A 14,950-nucleotide genomic window follows, 5' to 3' on the forward strand; every position below is an offset into this window, starting at 1 on the left:
CAATTATGATTATATTTCTTAAAAAATATAGGTGTTTTGTAAACCTTTGGTCCCAATTAACTAATATTTTGTGTGTTTGTATATATAAATTACATGCAAAATTATATCCCGAGTTATGCGAATTCGACTTACGCTTTTTGTTGGTCCCACCTACCGCGTAACTTCGGGATTTTACTGTAGTTTAATACCGCAAATCAGAAAAAAAAAAAACTTTCACAAAAACAGCACCAAAAAACAAAAAATCTCATCAGATAATATTCTTACTATTTTAGCAGTTGTATTATTGGTTAGTAACAAATCTTAAAGTGCAGTCTAATAATAATCAACATTAAAACATTTAATTGATATCTATCTTTTGTTCTTAAGTCCTCTAATATGGATCAATGTTTAAAAACAGGATGTTCGAAAGGCACAACAAAAAGAGTGAAAGATATGAAAACAATTATAGTAACTGTAAGAAAGAACACGTTACTTTCATTAAATGAATGTCAGCCATCTTTAAGTTACATAAAAAAAAAAAGTTAACTACAAAAAGTGAAAAAATCCATAAGAAAGATTAAGATTATTTAAAATTTGGATTTTCACAGACTGTTGTCTTCACCTGGAAGTAAGGGGAGCTTGCACATTCCAATGATTCCATGAGCTATACCAGCAGCAGCAGCAATGCTACCAGCAAGAACTTCCAAGCTGGACAAGTCATAGGTGAGGGGTCAGAGGAAGAGTCACTCTGATTGTCCAGGTTGAAGGTTGAGCATGGGACTAACAACTCCATCTAGTAAAAAATCTGCTAGTCACAAAACATGTACCAAGTAATCTTCGCTGGATGGACTTAAATGGATATTGACTCAAGCCTTGGAATAACAGTTTCTGAATAGGTTCTTGAAATGTGAAAAGCTTCTACAGAGTTGAGCATTTCAAGAAATCATACATGAATTAAATAATTATGAAATGGATATAGTAGCAATACAAGAAACACGATGGATAGGAGGAAGTAATTTGAAGAACGAGAACCTTTTGCTACTTTACGGTGGAAACAACTCTGTGGCCAGTGCCAATCGAATTTGAAACTTTTAATAAGCAAACTAAGAGTACAAGCAAAATGGTTCAAGATAACCTTTATTAATGTACATGCACCTACAGAAGCTGAAGGAGGATATAAAAGATAAATTCTATGAAAAACTGAAACTAATTCTCAAAAAAATTCCATAACAGGATATAATCATTTTATTAGGAAATTTCAATGCAAAAATTGGAAAAGAAGAAATATATAGAAAACTTATTGGAAAATGAAGAGACAAATATTAATAGAGAAAGATTAATTAATCTGACCACATTCAGAAATTTAATAATAAGCTGCACTATGTTTATGATGAAGAATATTCGCAAAAAAACATGGAAATCTACTGAAAGGACACACATTCAATCAAATAGACCATATCATAATCAGTACAACACACATAAATTGCATTCACAATATCCAGCGCTTCAGAGAAGCTGAACATGAAAATAAACAGTAAATATTTTTCAGCACATGCAAATCAACTTAGATTAAATATTAACAAACTAGTTAAAACTGAAGAGAGAAGAAAACATGAGTGTGAATTAAAACAGAAACTGAAAAATATGCTGGAAGAGAATAAAAATATTGAAAATATCTGGAATCGTATCAAGGATAGCATAAAAATTCAACTGGAATTCAAATACAGCATGATAAAGATCTAGGTGGATTGATACAGTAAGAAGTGCCTTACATGACAGACATGACATCATCATCATCCAATTCCCAATAGGTACCCTCAAGAGCAGGGGAGGGATGTACAGATTATTATGATAGTATTACATGGACACAATTACATCATTACTAACTTTGGATAAACAATTTTCCTCCAAATTAATTTGGTATCTGTCAAGACTCCAACATTATCAGATATATTTCTGTTTTCTAGGGCACTTTTTACTGTATCAATCCATCTACATCTTGGTCTTCCTCTGGATCTTTTTCCTGCCAACAAGGCAAAGATTACTTCTTTTGCTAATCTTTCTTCTCCTATTCTTTTTTAGTGACCAAACCACTGGAGATTAGCTCTGCCAACGCATTCATGAATGCTAACAATGGTAAGTTATTTCCTGATATCCTAATTTTTAATATGATACTGTTATTGATGCCATCTATTCATCCCCCCCCTAATCTTTCTCAGAGCTCTCATATCTTTGGCCTCCAGTCTTTGATCAAGTGTTTTATTTCTAATGCAGTTCTCAGATCCATAAGTTAAAATAGGTTTGAACACTGTCTTGTATACAACTAATTTAGTGTAATTCGTGTTGCATTTTAATGGAATAATTTACAGCATAAAGAGAAATAACTGAGCAACGGGTTTAATCGATTTCAATATTTCGTCTGAGTCACAGAGACATCAAGAATACAATGTTAAAGTTGTAATAACACACACAAGAATCGGTAACTGAAAGAAATGAGGTAGAATAAATAAAAACTAGAGTCCTATGAGGGGATGAGGGGTATCCTCTATGAATGCTGTTGGCTAGCCTAAGAAGTTGGGCAGGAGGCCTAAGAATTAAAGTTTCCCAAATTTTGGAAAGTTTAATGCACTCATATTTATTAAGATTAGGATGGTCTTTTAAGTTCGCTGCAGATTCTAAAAAGAGAATTTCAAGTTCTTATTTGTTGGGATGGAGCATGGTGGTTTTCTTCCATCTGATTCTGTGTAAAGTATCCAAGGCATGGTCTGCTACACCTGAATGACCATGGTTGTAGTGGTAGATGTATTTTTTTTACGTTCTTCTAGGCCAGGGGTGTTCAACCATTGATCGCGATCGACCAGTCAATTGCATAGTGATTTTTGGTCGATCTCTTGTGTATTCCTCCTTACTTACAAATTTCATTAAAACTGAAAACATAATATTTTATTTATCATTATTTTGTATTATTTTTAATTCACTTTAAGTGTACTGCTATTGTTTTATTTATTTTTCGTTAAAATTGTCAAATCAGTAATTTTCTTATAAGTCCAGGTAAATTAATTAATTTGGATCAGTGGAAGTCAAACAGCGAGCCGAGTGAATAAGATTATAAGCAAAGTGTAAAAACTCAATTGTAGCTTAAATATTAAATATTCCACAGCACATTATATCGATTTTTTACTTAGGATAAGTCCCATGTGAATATTGTAAAAAAATAAACTTTGTTTGTCTCGGTATAGTTTGTATTAGATGTTTTTGTAAATAACTCTTTCGAAGCTAACTGAATATACTGCTTTAATAAGAATATGTTAGTGTGTTAAAAACAAAGGCGATGTTTTTGTCGCCGAAGCTGTACATGGCGGCATTAGAAAGATTGTTATTGAAACTTGAATGTATGAGAAAGGCTTGCAGGCTCTAAGTGTAAACATCTCCGAAGTCAGTCAGAAAGAGTTCAAACAACTTTCCGATGGCCGGCAACTTACAATCAAAAGAAAGCGGAGGAGAACAAAAGGCATGCCGAACTTGAAACTTAAGATGAAAGACTCATACCGATTCTTTGGGGGTTGCCAAACTTCATGCAAGGTCTCAGAGGAGGCCTAATAAAAAGGTACTGAAGCAAGCAGAAGGTGTCCCGGTTCCAGAATTGCTGTCAGAGAGGAGGCTGCCCAGTCCATAGTCGCCGTCAGAGAGATTGACCAGATCCATGTTGCTTGAGAGAGGAGTTCACCACTTCCAGAAAGGTGCTTCTCGGTTCAAGACGTTGCTAGAGAGAGAGAGAGAGAGAGAGAGAGAGACTACTTCTAGGCCACAAACAAGGTTTCAAATTGCCAAAAGGAAGAGTTCCAATTGCCGGAGAAAAGTTTCCAGGCCAGGTTAAAGTCAGACATTCACCAGTGTGTTGCATTTTCATTACAATTTGATGAATCAAATGACTTCACTGATATTGCTCGGTTAATGGTATTTATTCGCATGGTATTTCAAGATTATTCAAGTAAAGAAGAACTTTTGAAAATTATACCATTATTGGGAAGGAGAGCCTGTGTAGCTCAGTGGATGTGGCGTTCGCACACCACAGCGCTTGGCCACATGAAGGAAGACTTGATTTCGAGTCTAATCGTCGACTAGAGGAAATTTTTCTAAGCCTTTTTTCGACCAGTTCCCGAATTAGTCGATCTCTGGCACAGGCAAGCGAGTTATTCTCCTGGAAACTCAAGAAAATCGACCGTAGAACCCACATTATTTCAGACATTAAATACGAATGTTAGGGTTAGGGACCACGAGATGGCGGCACTTGTTGAGCCATCACTCTTCACTGTGTACCACTTAATTAGTGATAGCCTTGGGCAAGCTATCTCTGATGGGGTACCAGTGGAGATTGAACGGCCCACTCAGTCTCCAAAAGTTAGTTAGGGCTAAAAATGGCCCCGCCTACTCCCTATATATACAGGAATAAAAAGGCGTTAGCTGATTTTTGATTTATTTTATTGGGAAGGACTAGGGGAGAAGACATTTTTTGGCATTTGATGAATTTGTGAAACAACACAAACTTTCTGCTTTACCTATCATTGCAGGAGCTTAGTGCTCCTGCAATGATAGGTAATAAATCGGGGTTCATTTCATTATATATAAAAACGATGACAAATATCCAGATTTTTTAACGCACCACTGTATTATTCACCAACAAGTACTGTGTAGTAAAAGATTAAACACAAAAGATGTTTTGGATATTACATTTAAAATTGTAGATCCTGTTCAAGGAAAAGCCCTGCAACGGCGGTTTAAATTAGGGAACTTCTGTTGTACAATAATGTTTGCTGGCTCAGCAGAAGTCAATTTTTAGAAAGATTTCTTGTATTAATTAATGATATAAAAATTTTTCTTGATGAAAAAGGAGATATTTATCCACAATTGAGTGATAAAAGATGGTTGTTACACTTATCATTTTTAGTAGATTTCTGTACGAAATTAAGCAATTTAAATTTAGAGTTACAAGGTAGAGATAAAAATTTAATCGATATGTTAAGTTCAATAAAAACTTTCCGACAATACTTACTTTTATTAAAGAAAAATATAAATGACCGCAAATTTAGACATCTCCCATATTTATTAAAATTTTTTGAACAAAATCAAGAAATGCTTTGCTATGATTTAAAAGAATTTATTCATGAAATAGAATTAGTTGAGGAAGAAATAAATTCAAGATTTAAATAAAACTGAAATGATTGTATCTTTTATCAATAATCCATTTTGAGAAAACTTGAACATCACAGAAATTTCAAATAAAATTAGTGGGCTGTTTGATATAAACCATGCTGAAGTAAAACTTGAGATGATAAACATTCAGATTAGTTTACATTTAAAATCAATAAACAATGAAGTCATTTGGAAGTATGCACATGAAAAATTCCCAATATTAACTGATATTGCGCAAAAAATTCTGTCGTGTTTCGGATTGACATACTTGTCAGAATCCGCTTTTTCAAATATGAGTGTCATAAAAAATCAATTAAGAAACCAAATTACAAGTGATCATTTGGATAATTGTCTGTGATTGGCCACTTCTTCATATCAACTTGACTATGAAAATATTGCGAGGTCCCAACAATGCCAAATTTCACATTAACTTTTTCTTTTTAATCAACCAGCATTTCCTGTAACTTGTGAGTTTGTAATCAATCTTGTTTTTTTTACTTCGGTTTTCCAAAATAGAGAAATAAATATTTTATTCCAATATATATATTTTTTTTTGTTGTATTAAAATAATTAAAAGTGATAAATAAATTTTTAAATACAAAAATAAAATTTCTAGTTGTGTATTTTTTTTAGTTGTTTATTTGTGCATAATCAGATATCAGGTTGGCGAAAGTGATCTATATGAGAGAGTAGTTTGCCAAATAACTTTTTATAGAAAAGTAGCTCACATAGTAAAAAAGGTTGAACACCATTCTAGGCAGATATTAGAAGATCTCTCAGTCTGACCATAATATGATAATTTGCAAGAACAAGGAATCTTGTAAACACGAAATAGAGAGGTGGGGGGGGGGGGAGAAGCAGATCCTTAAGAGAGAAACTTAAGGATCTGCCTCTCCCCCTCTCCATTTCAGGTGTTTACAAGATTCCTTGTTCTTGCAAATTATCATATTATGGAAAGACTGGGAGATCTAACATCTGCCTAGAAGAACATAAAAAAAAAATACATCCACCACAACTATGGTCAGTCAGATGATATTTTGTTCAAAGTTCTGGCTATTTTTTTCTGAAGTGTCCCAGATACAGGAAATAGTAATGGCATTATGTTGAATTTTTTATTGACAATTATTCATAAGACTATTACACTTTTTTTATCTAATCTTTGTCAAGTAACTTTATTTTATCCTCCTACATGTTTCGCCAATATTAACTAAAACTGAAAACCTAAACAAGAATCAACGTCTAATTTTACCAGAAATTTGGAAAACTTTTATCAGATCATTAAACATCAAAGAAATGAACTTTCATAACAATTACGTCATGAGCCATAACAAATAAATCACATTAACGAGACAAGCACATTGTCACCCACAATACCAATTTTTTGTATGAATTAGAACCATCGGTTATAACCTAGTCTGTAACCTTCATTTTAGCTTACTAGTTTGTATTCCCTGAGGATGCCAATAGACAAAGATTGGGTGAAACATGTAGGAGAATAAAATAAAGCTACTTGACAAAGATTAGATAAAAAAAGTGTAATAGTCTTATGAATAATTGTCAAGAAAAAATTCAACATAATGAACAGGATCAACGAGTTCACCAAACAAAAGGTATGCAATCTCGAAGGTTTAAAATGCAAAAAAGCTAGGTATTTAAACTATCTGACTTTTTTAAAAAGATGTAGAGACAACAGCGTGATCCCAAAATTTCTTCATTTGAAACAATATTATAAAATTAGACAAGCCAACTTGATTTACAAACGAACTTCGTATGTTCTTCTTAGAGAAAGAATTCGGCATACGAGATTCATGCTTAGCAAAATAGACTCACAGTGCTATAATTTATTCACAGATATCTCTAATAATCTTGACGCTGAGACATGGCAACTATTAGACAATATGATTAGCAACAGTTTTACCAAAACATTTAATCACAGCAAAAAGACACAAATTGAAAAATTCAATATACTGTATGATAATCATAGCAACTGCAAACCGTCTCTACCAGATAACCAAGTGATAATTAACCTATCTAAACACGTTTTAAGTAAACCTGATATCTCTATTCTCAAAAAAGGATTCAATTTTGCTTTAAAACCCACTGTCATTCCTAAAATAGAGTTCATCTGCAACTTAGAAAAAGCCTTCTGATTACTACCAGTTCCAATAGCTAATGACTTACGATTAAAAAGCAGCATAATGCTTTCAGCTCAGTCAAGATCTCCTAACACCAACTCTAACCAAATGGAAAGAAGAACGCTTCTCAAATTAAGGAATAATAAAGATATCATCATACTCAAAGCCGACAAAGGTAATAATACAGTTATATTAAATACTAAAGATTATGAAGAAAAAATTAAAAATCTATTATCTGACAGGTCTGTATATGAAGTTCTCAGTAGAGATCCTACCACAAAAAACCATAATGACACCAATGAATTATTACATGGAATGAATAACTGGCCTATAGAAATTATAAAAAAATTAAAATCTATGGCCCCACTTACTCCTAGATTGTATGGCCTTCCAAAAATTCATAAAGAAGGTATACCATTACGTCCAATAGTTGATGGAATCTATTCTCCCACTTACCAACTGTCCAAGTATCTTGCGAAGATTTTACAACAGCACATTCACGTCTCGGATACTTATATTAAAAATCAAAACATTTTATAGATAAAATAAAAAACATTCCGATTTTTTAAGAGGATATACTAGCAAGCCTGGACATTACATCTCTGTTTACTAACATTCCAATGGTTGAAGTCATCAACATCTTAGACAACTTGTTCCCAAGAAACATCACTACTTTGTTCAATCACTGTTTAACTTCTATTTTATTTGGCAAAAAACGATCTACAAACAACTCACTGGATTAGCTATGGGTAGCCCCCTCTCACCTCCTTGTGCTGACTTATTCATGGAAGATCTAGAGAAAAAAATCTTAACCCAGATCATTCCAAAACCGAAAATTTGGTACAGATATGTAGATGACATCTTTATCATTTGGGATCATACGAAAGAAGAACTAATGAATTACCTCAACCAAATCAATAGTTTCCACAATACCATCAAATTCACATTAGAAATGGAAAAAGATAAAAAACTGCCTTTCCTTGACATTTTAATAAAGAAACAATCCAATAATAGTATCAACCTATCTGTATACAGAAAACCTACAAATACTGGACGTTACCTCCATTTCAACTCAGCTCATCACATAGCTCAGAAACTTAGCATTATCCATAGTCTCAAGAAAAGAGCTATACAGTATACGACAGACAAGGATGACCTACTAACGGAATTAACCACAATATCCAGAGAACTTTCTTTAAATGGTTACCCAAAAAGACTCTACAAGATTCTCTTTACTGATATACCACATCGACAACGTGATGACGTCCAATACATCAGTACAATTACGATTCCTGTTGTCAGTAACCTTTCCAAAAAATTAGCTAACCTTTTAAAACCACATAAGATCAGAGTGGCATTCAAACCAATCAACACTATTCGGAAATTTTTAAGATCACCGAAAGATCCTCACCCATTCTACAAGTACTCTGGAGTATAATATACCTTGCTCATGTGGTATTAGTTACGTAGGTCAGACCTCTAGAAGCTTTGAAACGAGAAAGAAAGAACACATAGGATATGTCAGAAATAACAGACAAGACATTTCAGGCCTTTCATGCCACTTTGCCTCTATTAACCATCACATTGAGTGGGATAAGAGCCTTATGCCATACATAGGAGATAACTATCATTCAAGAACCTTTAAAGAAGCAGCTACAGTCGCCCGTAAAACTGAAAACCTAAACAAGAATCAAGGTCTAATTTTACCAGAAATTTGGAAAACTTTTATCAGATCATTAAACATCAAAGAAATGAACTTTCATAACAATTACATCATGAGCCATAACGAATAAATCACGTTAACGAGACACGCACATTGTCACGCACAATACCAATTTTTTGTATGAATTAGAACCATCAGTTATAACCTAGTCTGTAACCTTCATTTTAGCTTACTAGTTTGTATTCCCTGAGGATGCCAATAGACAAAGATTGGCGAAACATGTAGGAGGATAAAATAAAGCTACTTGACAAAGATTAGATAAAAAAAGTTTAATAGTCTTAGTAATGGCATTATTGTAGTTTTTATGGTGAGAGGGATGAAAGGGACAGATAATTTGTAGATTTTTTTGGCATTGTAACCACTAGACAGGAAGGTTTGGCAAATAAAGGCAAGTCCTGCTGACAAGAGTTTTGATTATCCCATATTGTTGAGAAGGGGGATGGTGGGAAAGTTTATGTATCTATCTGTGTTGATGGGTTTTCTTTAAACTGAAAAAGAAAGGGTACCATTTGGCAGTCGTGTGATTAGAGTATCTAAAAGGAAAGATGTTTTTTTCTTTTGAATAGTGAACTGGATTCTGGGGTGTTGACTGCTGAGGTAGAGGAGGAAAGAGTCTGTGTCTGAGCTATGTTGCCAAATAGAGAACACACCATCAATATATCTTTACAAAATAGGTTTGAGACTGGTAGTATTATCAAGAGCATTTTCAAAAGGCTCCATATAGAAATTGACCAGAGGGGAAAAGAGGGAAGAGCCCATGGAAGTACCTTCTATCTGTTTATATAAAGTGCTCTTACAGGAGAAGAAACCAGTATGGATGCAAAAATTAAAAAGATCAATAACATCGGGGGGGGGGGGAAAGCATTTTTAAGTAAATTTAGTGTCAGAAAGAGGGATATTTGTAAATATCCCTCTTTCTGACACTAAACATCAAAGTTCACCATGATATCATTATTATTTAAAACAAAATTCTGGATTAAAGATTTGAAATAAGTGGAATTTTTATAAGATATACTCATTTAGCTAATTTGATGTTCTGATTAATTTCTCTCTTATTCCATATAAATTTATTCAGCTGACTTCTTACCATATCAGTTTTGCTAATTCTTATCCATTTGCAAATTTAATTTACCATCTCCACTAAAAATTGTGCCTAAATATCTAAAATCTTTTACTTGTTCTATAGGTTTCCATTCAGGATACAGTTTATTTCTAATGTTTCTACTATTTTCATTGTCTTTGTCTTGTTACTGCTGATTTTCATACCGAATTTATTGCAACATGTTATTCAATGAAGTCAGGGAATCTTGCAGGTTTGTACTATATTTATTTAGAAGCATAACATGAGCATAAAGTAAAGAGCTAACGTAAACATCGCCAATTTTGATATCAGGCAACACTTTCCTTCATAATGTGATCCATGAAGATGATGAATAAGAATACAAATAATGTACGCTCTTGTCTCACATCTCATTTAACATCAAACAATCTTCCTGTACATCTTTTTCAATTCTAACTGCTGATTTGTAACTGAAATGTAGACTAAGAATTGATTGATATAATGTCCCATTTTCATCATATAACTGTAGCTTTTGGTAATGTTTTTCTCTTGGCAGTTTACCATATGCCTTTTCCAGATCTACAAAACTTAAATACAGATCTTTGTTATATTTCCAGGATTTTTTAAGTATCTGTCTTAAAATCTCACTTCTACCATTTTTCTTAGCTGTTTCTCTAGTATATTTTGGATAAATCTTACCAAAAACAATGAGCAGAGAAATTACTTTGAAATCACCCACTCACTTTTATTTCCCTATTTATAATGGGTACTATGAGAGCTCTACTCCAATCATCTGGAATTCAAGCCTCTGTCCAGGCCTACTTAATTATGAAGTGTAGCCACTGTAAAACTCTTTGCCTTATATTTGAGCATTTCTGGTTGAATATCATCCAGTCTAGCTGTTTTTCCACATTTCGGGTTTTTGACAGCTCTTTCTACTTGAAGTATACTGAAATGTATTCCTCATTCTATTCCTGTTGTGTTTTCTACCACCATGCTGTCACTGCTTGTTTCATTTAGTAATCTTTCAAAGATATTAATCTAGACATCTAGAATATCTTTATCTGCAGTACTGATGTAACTATAATCATCTCTGATTCCTTTTACAGTATTCTTTCCTATATTTCTTATCTTTTTAAACAGCCTGCAGAATATTTTGCCACCTTCCTGATATTTGTTTTCTATGTTCTTACCAGTCTTCCCATGACTTTTGTTTAGCTAGTTTTACACATGATAACTAATAATTAAGGAATTGACAGCATACGCTAGAAACATAAATTAAATAAACTTTAATATATACTTTCCGATATTTCGGCAAACGTCATGTTGCCATCTTCTTGGGAACTTAATACAAAGACACGTGCACACAAGTACTACATAACAGCAAATGAAAACCGAAGCTAGGAAGCTAACGTTTTCCTAAAGTCCTGATGGTGCCCCCTGGTGGGCTATATTGATAGTTCTTGGCCTTTGGGCTGAAGTTCTGATAAATGTTTCCCAAATTTGGGGCAGTCTCATGCATCCAAATTTGTTGAGGTTTGGCATGTTCCTAAGGGCTGAGGCTGATTCCATGAATAGTCTGCAGTAATACACCGCAGCAAGTTCATATTTGAACTTGCTGCGGTGTATTACTGTGGCTTTCTTCCATCTTATTCTGTGGCGAGTATCCAGAGCGTGGTCTGCAAGCCCAGAGTGGCTGTACTGGTGAAATCGGATGTAATCCTTATGTTCTGAGATTCTGATATTAATCTAGACATCTAGAATATCTTTATCTGCAGTACTGATGTAACTATGATCATCTCATCCCTTAGGAACATGCCAAACCTCAACAAATTTGGATGCATGAGACTGCCCCAAATTTGGGAAACATTTATCAGAAGAACTTCAGCCCAAAGGCCAAGAACTACCAATATAGCCTGCCAGGGGGCACCATCAGGACTTTAAGAAAACGCCACTGTGGTACTCAATCTTAATGACTACACAGGTAAGCTCAAGGCTTTACTATTAGATCGATCCACTTACCTCCCTATTGAATACAATCCCACCAACTCTCAAATTAGAAAACTCCATAGGCTCCTTTAGAAGGTCACTTCTTGGCCTGTGGAGATTACCAACAGACTGAAACCATATAACTCTAGACCCCCCCCCCCCGTATATGGGCTCCCTAAAATATAAAGAAAATGTGCCATTACATCCCATAGTGGATGGCATTGATTCCCCCACTTACAAACTAGCCAAGCACTTAGCCAAAGCGCTCTCACACTATACTGGCAACACACCATCACATAAAAAACTCAGCCCACTTCAAAGCCAGTATAGAAAACCTTACACTCCAACATAATGACATAATGGTCAGTTTTGACGTCTCCTCCTTATTCACGAATGTCCCCTCAAAGAAACCTTAGAGCTAATCCAAGCTAAATTTCCTCCCGATATCTCAGCCCTATTTCAGTTTACAATGAACTCAGGCTATTTCATTTGGCAGGAAAAATTCTATAAACAGATAGATGGGACAGCCATGGGTTCACCACTTTCCCCACTCTTGGCCAACTTCTTTATGGAGACTTTTGAAGAGAAAGCCTTAAACTCAGCCCCACAAAAACCTACCATATGGCTTCGCTACATTGATGGTGTTCGCTATTTGGCCACATGGCCCGGATTCACTCCTCTCCTTCCTAACACATTTAGACAACCAACACCCTAGAATCAAGTTCACCCTGGAAAAAGAGGAAAACAATAACCTACCCTTCCTAGACACACTAGTCACCCGCCAACCTGATGGAACCTTGATTTTCTCAGTTTATAGAAAACCCACCCATACAGGCAGATACATTCACCAACAATCCCATCACCCCCCTCACAACAATATGGAGTGGTAAAAACACTATACAACAGGGCTAAACTAATCTGTTCTAACGACATAGCCCTTAACACTGAACTAAATCACATCCTCAACACTTTCTCAGCCAATGGCTACCCCCCCCCCCCCACAAAAAAAGAATCCAAAAAATACTTAAACCAGTTATCCACAACCCACCTCCCCCCCCCTTCACAAAAAAGATTACTCTAAATCCATCACCATTCCCTACGTCCGAGGCACCTCGGAAAAAATCAACAAAATCTTAAAAAAAAACATGACTTGACCACTTGTTACAGACCACACAGAAAATTGACATCCCTTATCCGCTCCACTAAAGACCAACCACTTCCCCTAGACCTACCTGGCGTATACCAGGTCCTTTGCAGCTTTGTCCTACTTTGGCGAAACAGGCAGGACAGCAAATATCAGAATCTCAGAACACAAAGATTATATCCGATTTCACCAGTACAGCCACTCTGGGCTTGCAGACCATGCTCTGGATACTCGCCACAGAATAAGATGGAAGAAAGCCACAGTAATACACTGCAGCAAGTTCAAATATGAAAGACTATTCATGGAATCAGCCTCAGCCCTTAGGAACATGCCAAACCTCAACAAATTTGGATGCATAAGACTGCCCCAAATTTGGGAAACATTTATCAGAAGAACTTCAGCCCAAAGGCCAAGAACTACCAATATAGCCCGCCAGGGGGCACCATCAGGACTTTAGGAAAACGTTAGCTTCCTAGCTTCAGTTTTCATTTGCTGTTATGTAGTACTTGTCTGCACGTGTCTTTGTATTAAGTTCCCAAGAAGATGGCAACATGACATTTGCCGAAATATTGGAAAGTATATATTAAAGTTTATTTAATTTATATTTCTAGTGTACGCTGTCAATTCCTTGATTATTAGTTATCATGTTTAACCAGCGTATAAGCCTCTCTACAAGTTTTACACAGTGCTTTGCTTTCTTACATTGTTCACTGTATTCTCTAAGAGCTCAAGCTAACTTACTTGCCAAGAACTTTTGATACGCTTTCCTTTTTTCCATGAATGCATTAACTTCTCAGCCCACCACAGAGTTATGATTTTTCTATCCTTGCAGACCTCACCACACCCTTCTCCGGCTGAATCAATCATTTTTTTTCAGGGTTTGCCACTGTATCTCTTTCAATTTGTACTGTTTCATTTATTTATTTATTTGAATAATGTTTACGTACTTGACTCTGCATCTCTAACCTCTGAAAACTGCTCAATGCTGATCTATTTTCTAACTTTCTTAAACAGTCTTCCTTTCAATATGAAATTCAATTTTATCCTGCTATACACTAAATGGTAATCACTTTCAACTTCAAATCCTCTGTATAATCTTGTGTCCTGAATATGGAAAACATTATTATCAACAATAATAAACAATGAGTTTTTCCTTATTTCTTGCTCTTGTTTCCACATGAATTTGTCCATATTTTTATGTTGAAACATGGTGTTCGTAATAACTATGTCCTGAATAGAAATCCAGCATGCATACCAACACAACCATTCTTTATGCAAACAACTGAAAACAACTTGCAGACCAAATGGATGGGAAAAGCATGCAATTTACTAGCAAGTGAATGCAGCAAGCAATCAAGTTAAATGCAAATAAGGAAATGATAATGTCTATAATTACCAATGACTTGGGGAAAAATAAAAATCTCTATGATATTCATTCAACACTGTTGTGTAATGAAAAACTAAGAGAACTGGACAAAGTTTTTGTTCAAAAATCTGATTGTAAACCCTGGTTTCCTAAACAACTTCTCATCTCATCTTCCTTTTCCCTCTTTTACAGTGTCGAGGGTTTATTAATCACCAGACCTCAAATCGTTCACAGGATAAGGTGGTCAAGCCCTATGCCCCCAGTGTATCCTATGTCCATAGTGTTGAGTTCTTAAGGCCGGTTTGCCTGCTTTGCAGGATGAAAAATCCCAGGATAAACTGGGGGAAAAAGCCCTACTGTC

The 14,950-nt window shown here is 35.0% G+C and overlaps 1 protein-coding gene across 3 annotated transcripts in view; it reads right to left on the minus strand.

The window, feature by feature from the left end:
* The window catches only part of LOC150103493 (leukocyte receptor cluster member 1 homolog), an 82,759-nt gene that overhangs the window by 22,346 nt on the left and 45,463 nt on the right, over nucleotides 1–14,950 (minus strand). The window lies entirely within an intron of this gene.

This window comes from Typopeltis vanoorti, chromosome 9, assembly GCF_054136105.1.
Source record: "Typopeltis vanoorti isolate ZY-2024b chromosome 9, IOZ_Tvanoo_1.0, whole genome shotgun sequence".
NCBI lineage: Eukaryota > Metazoa > Arthropoda > Arachnida > Uropygi > Thelyphonidae > Typopeltis > Typopeltis vanoorti.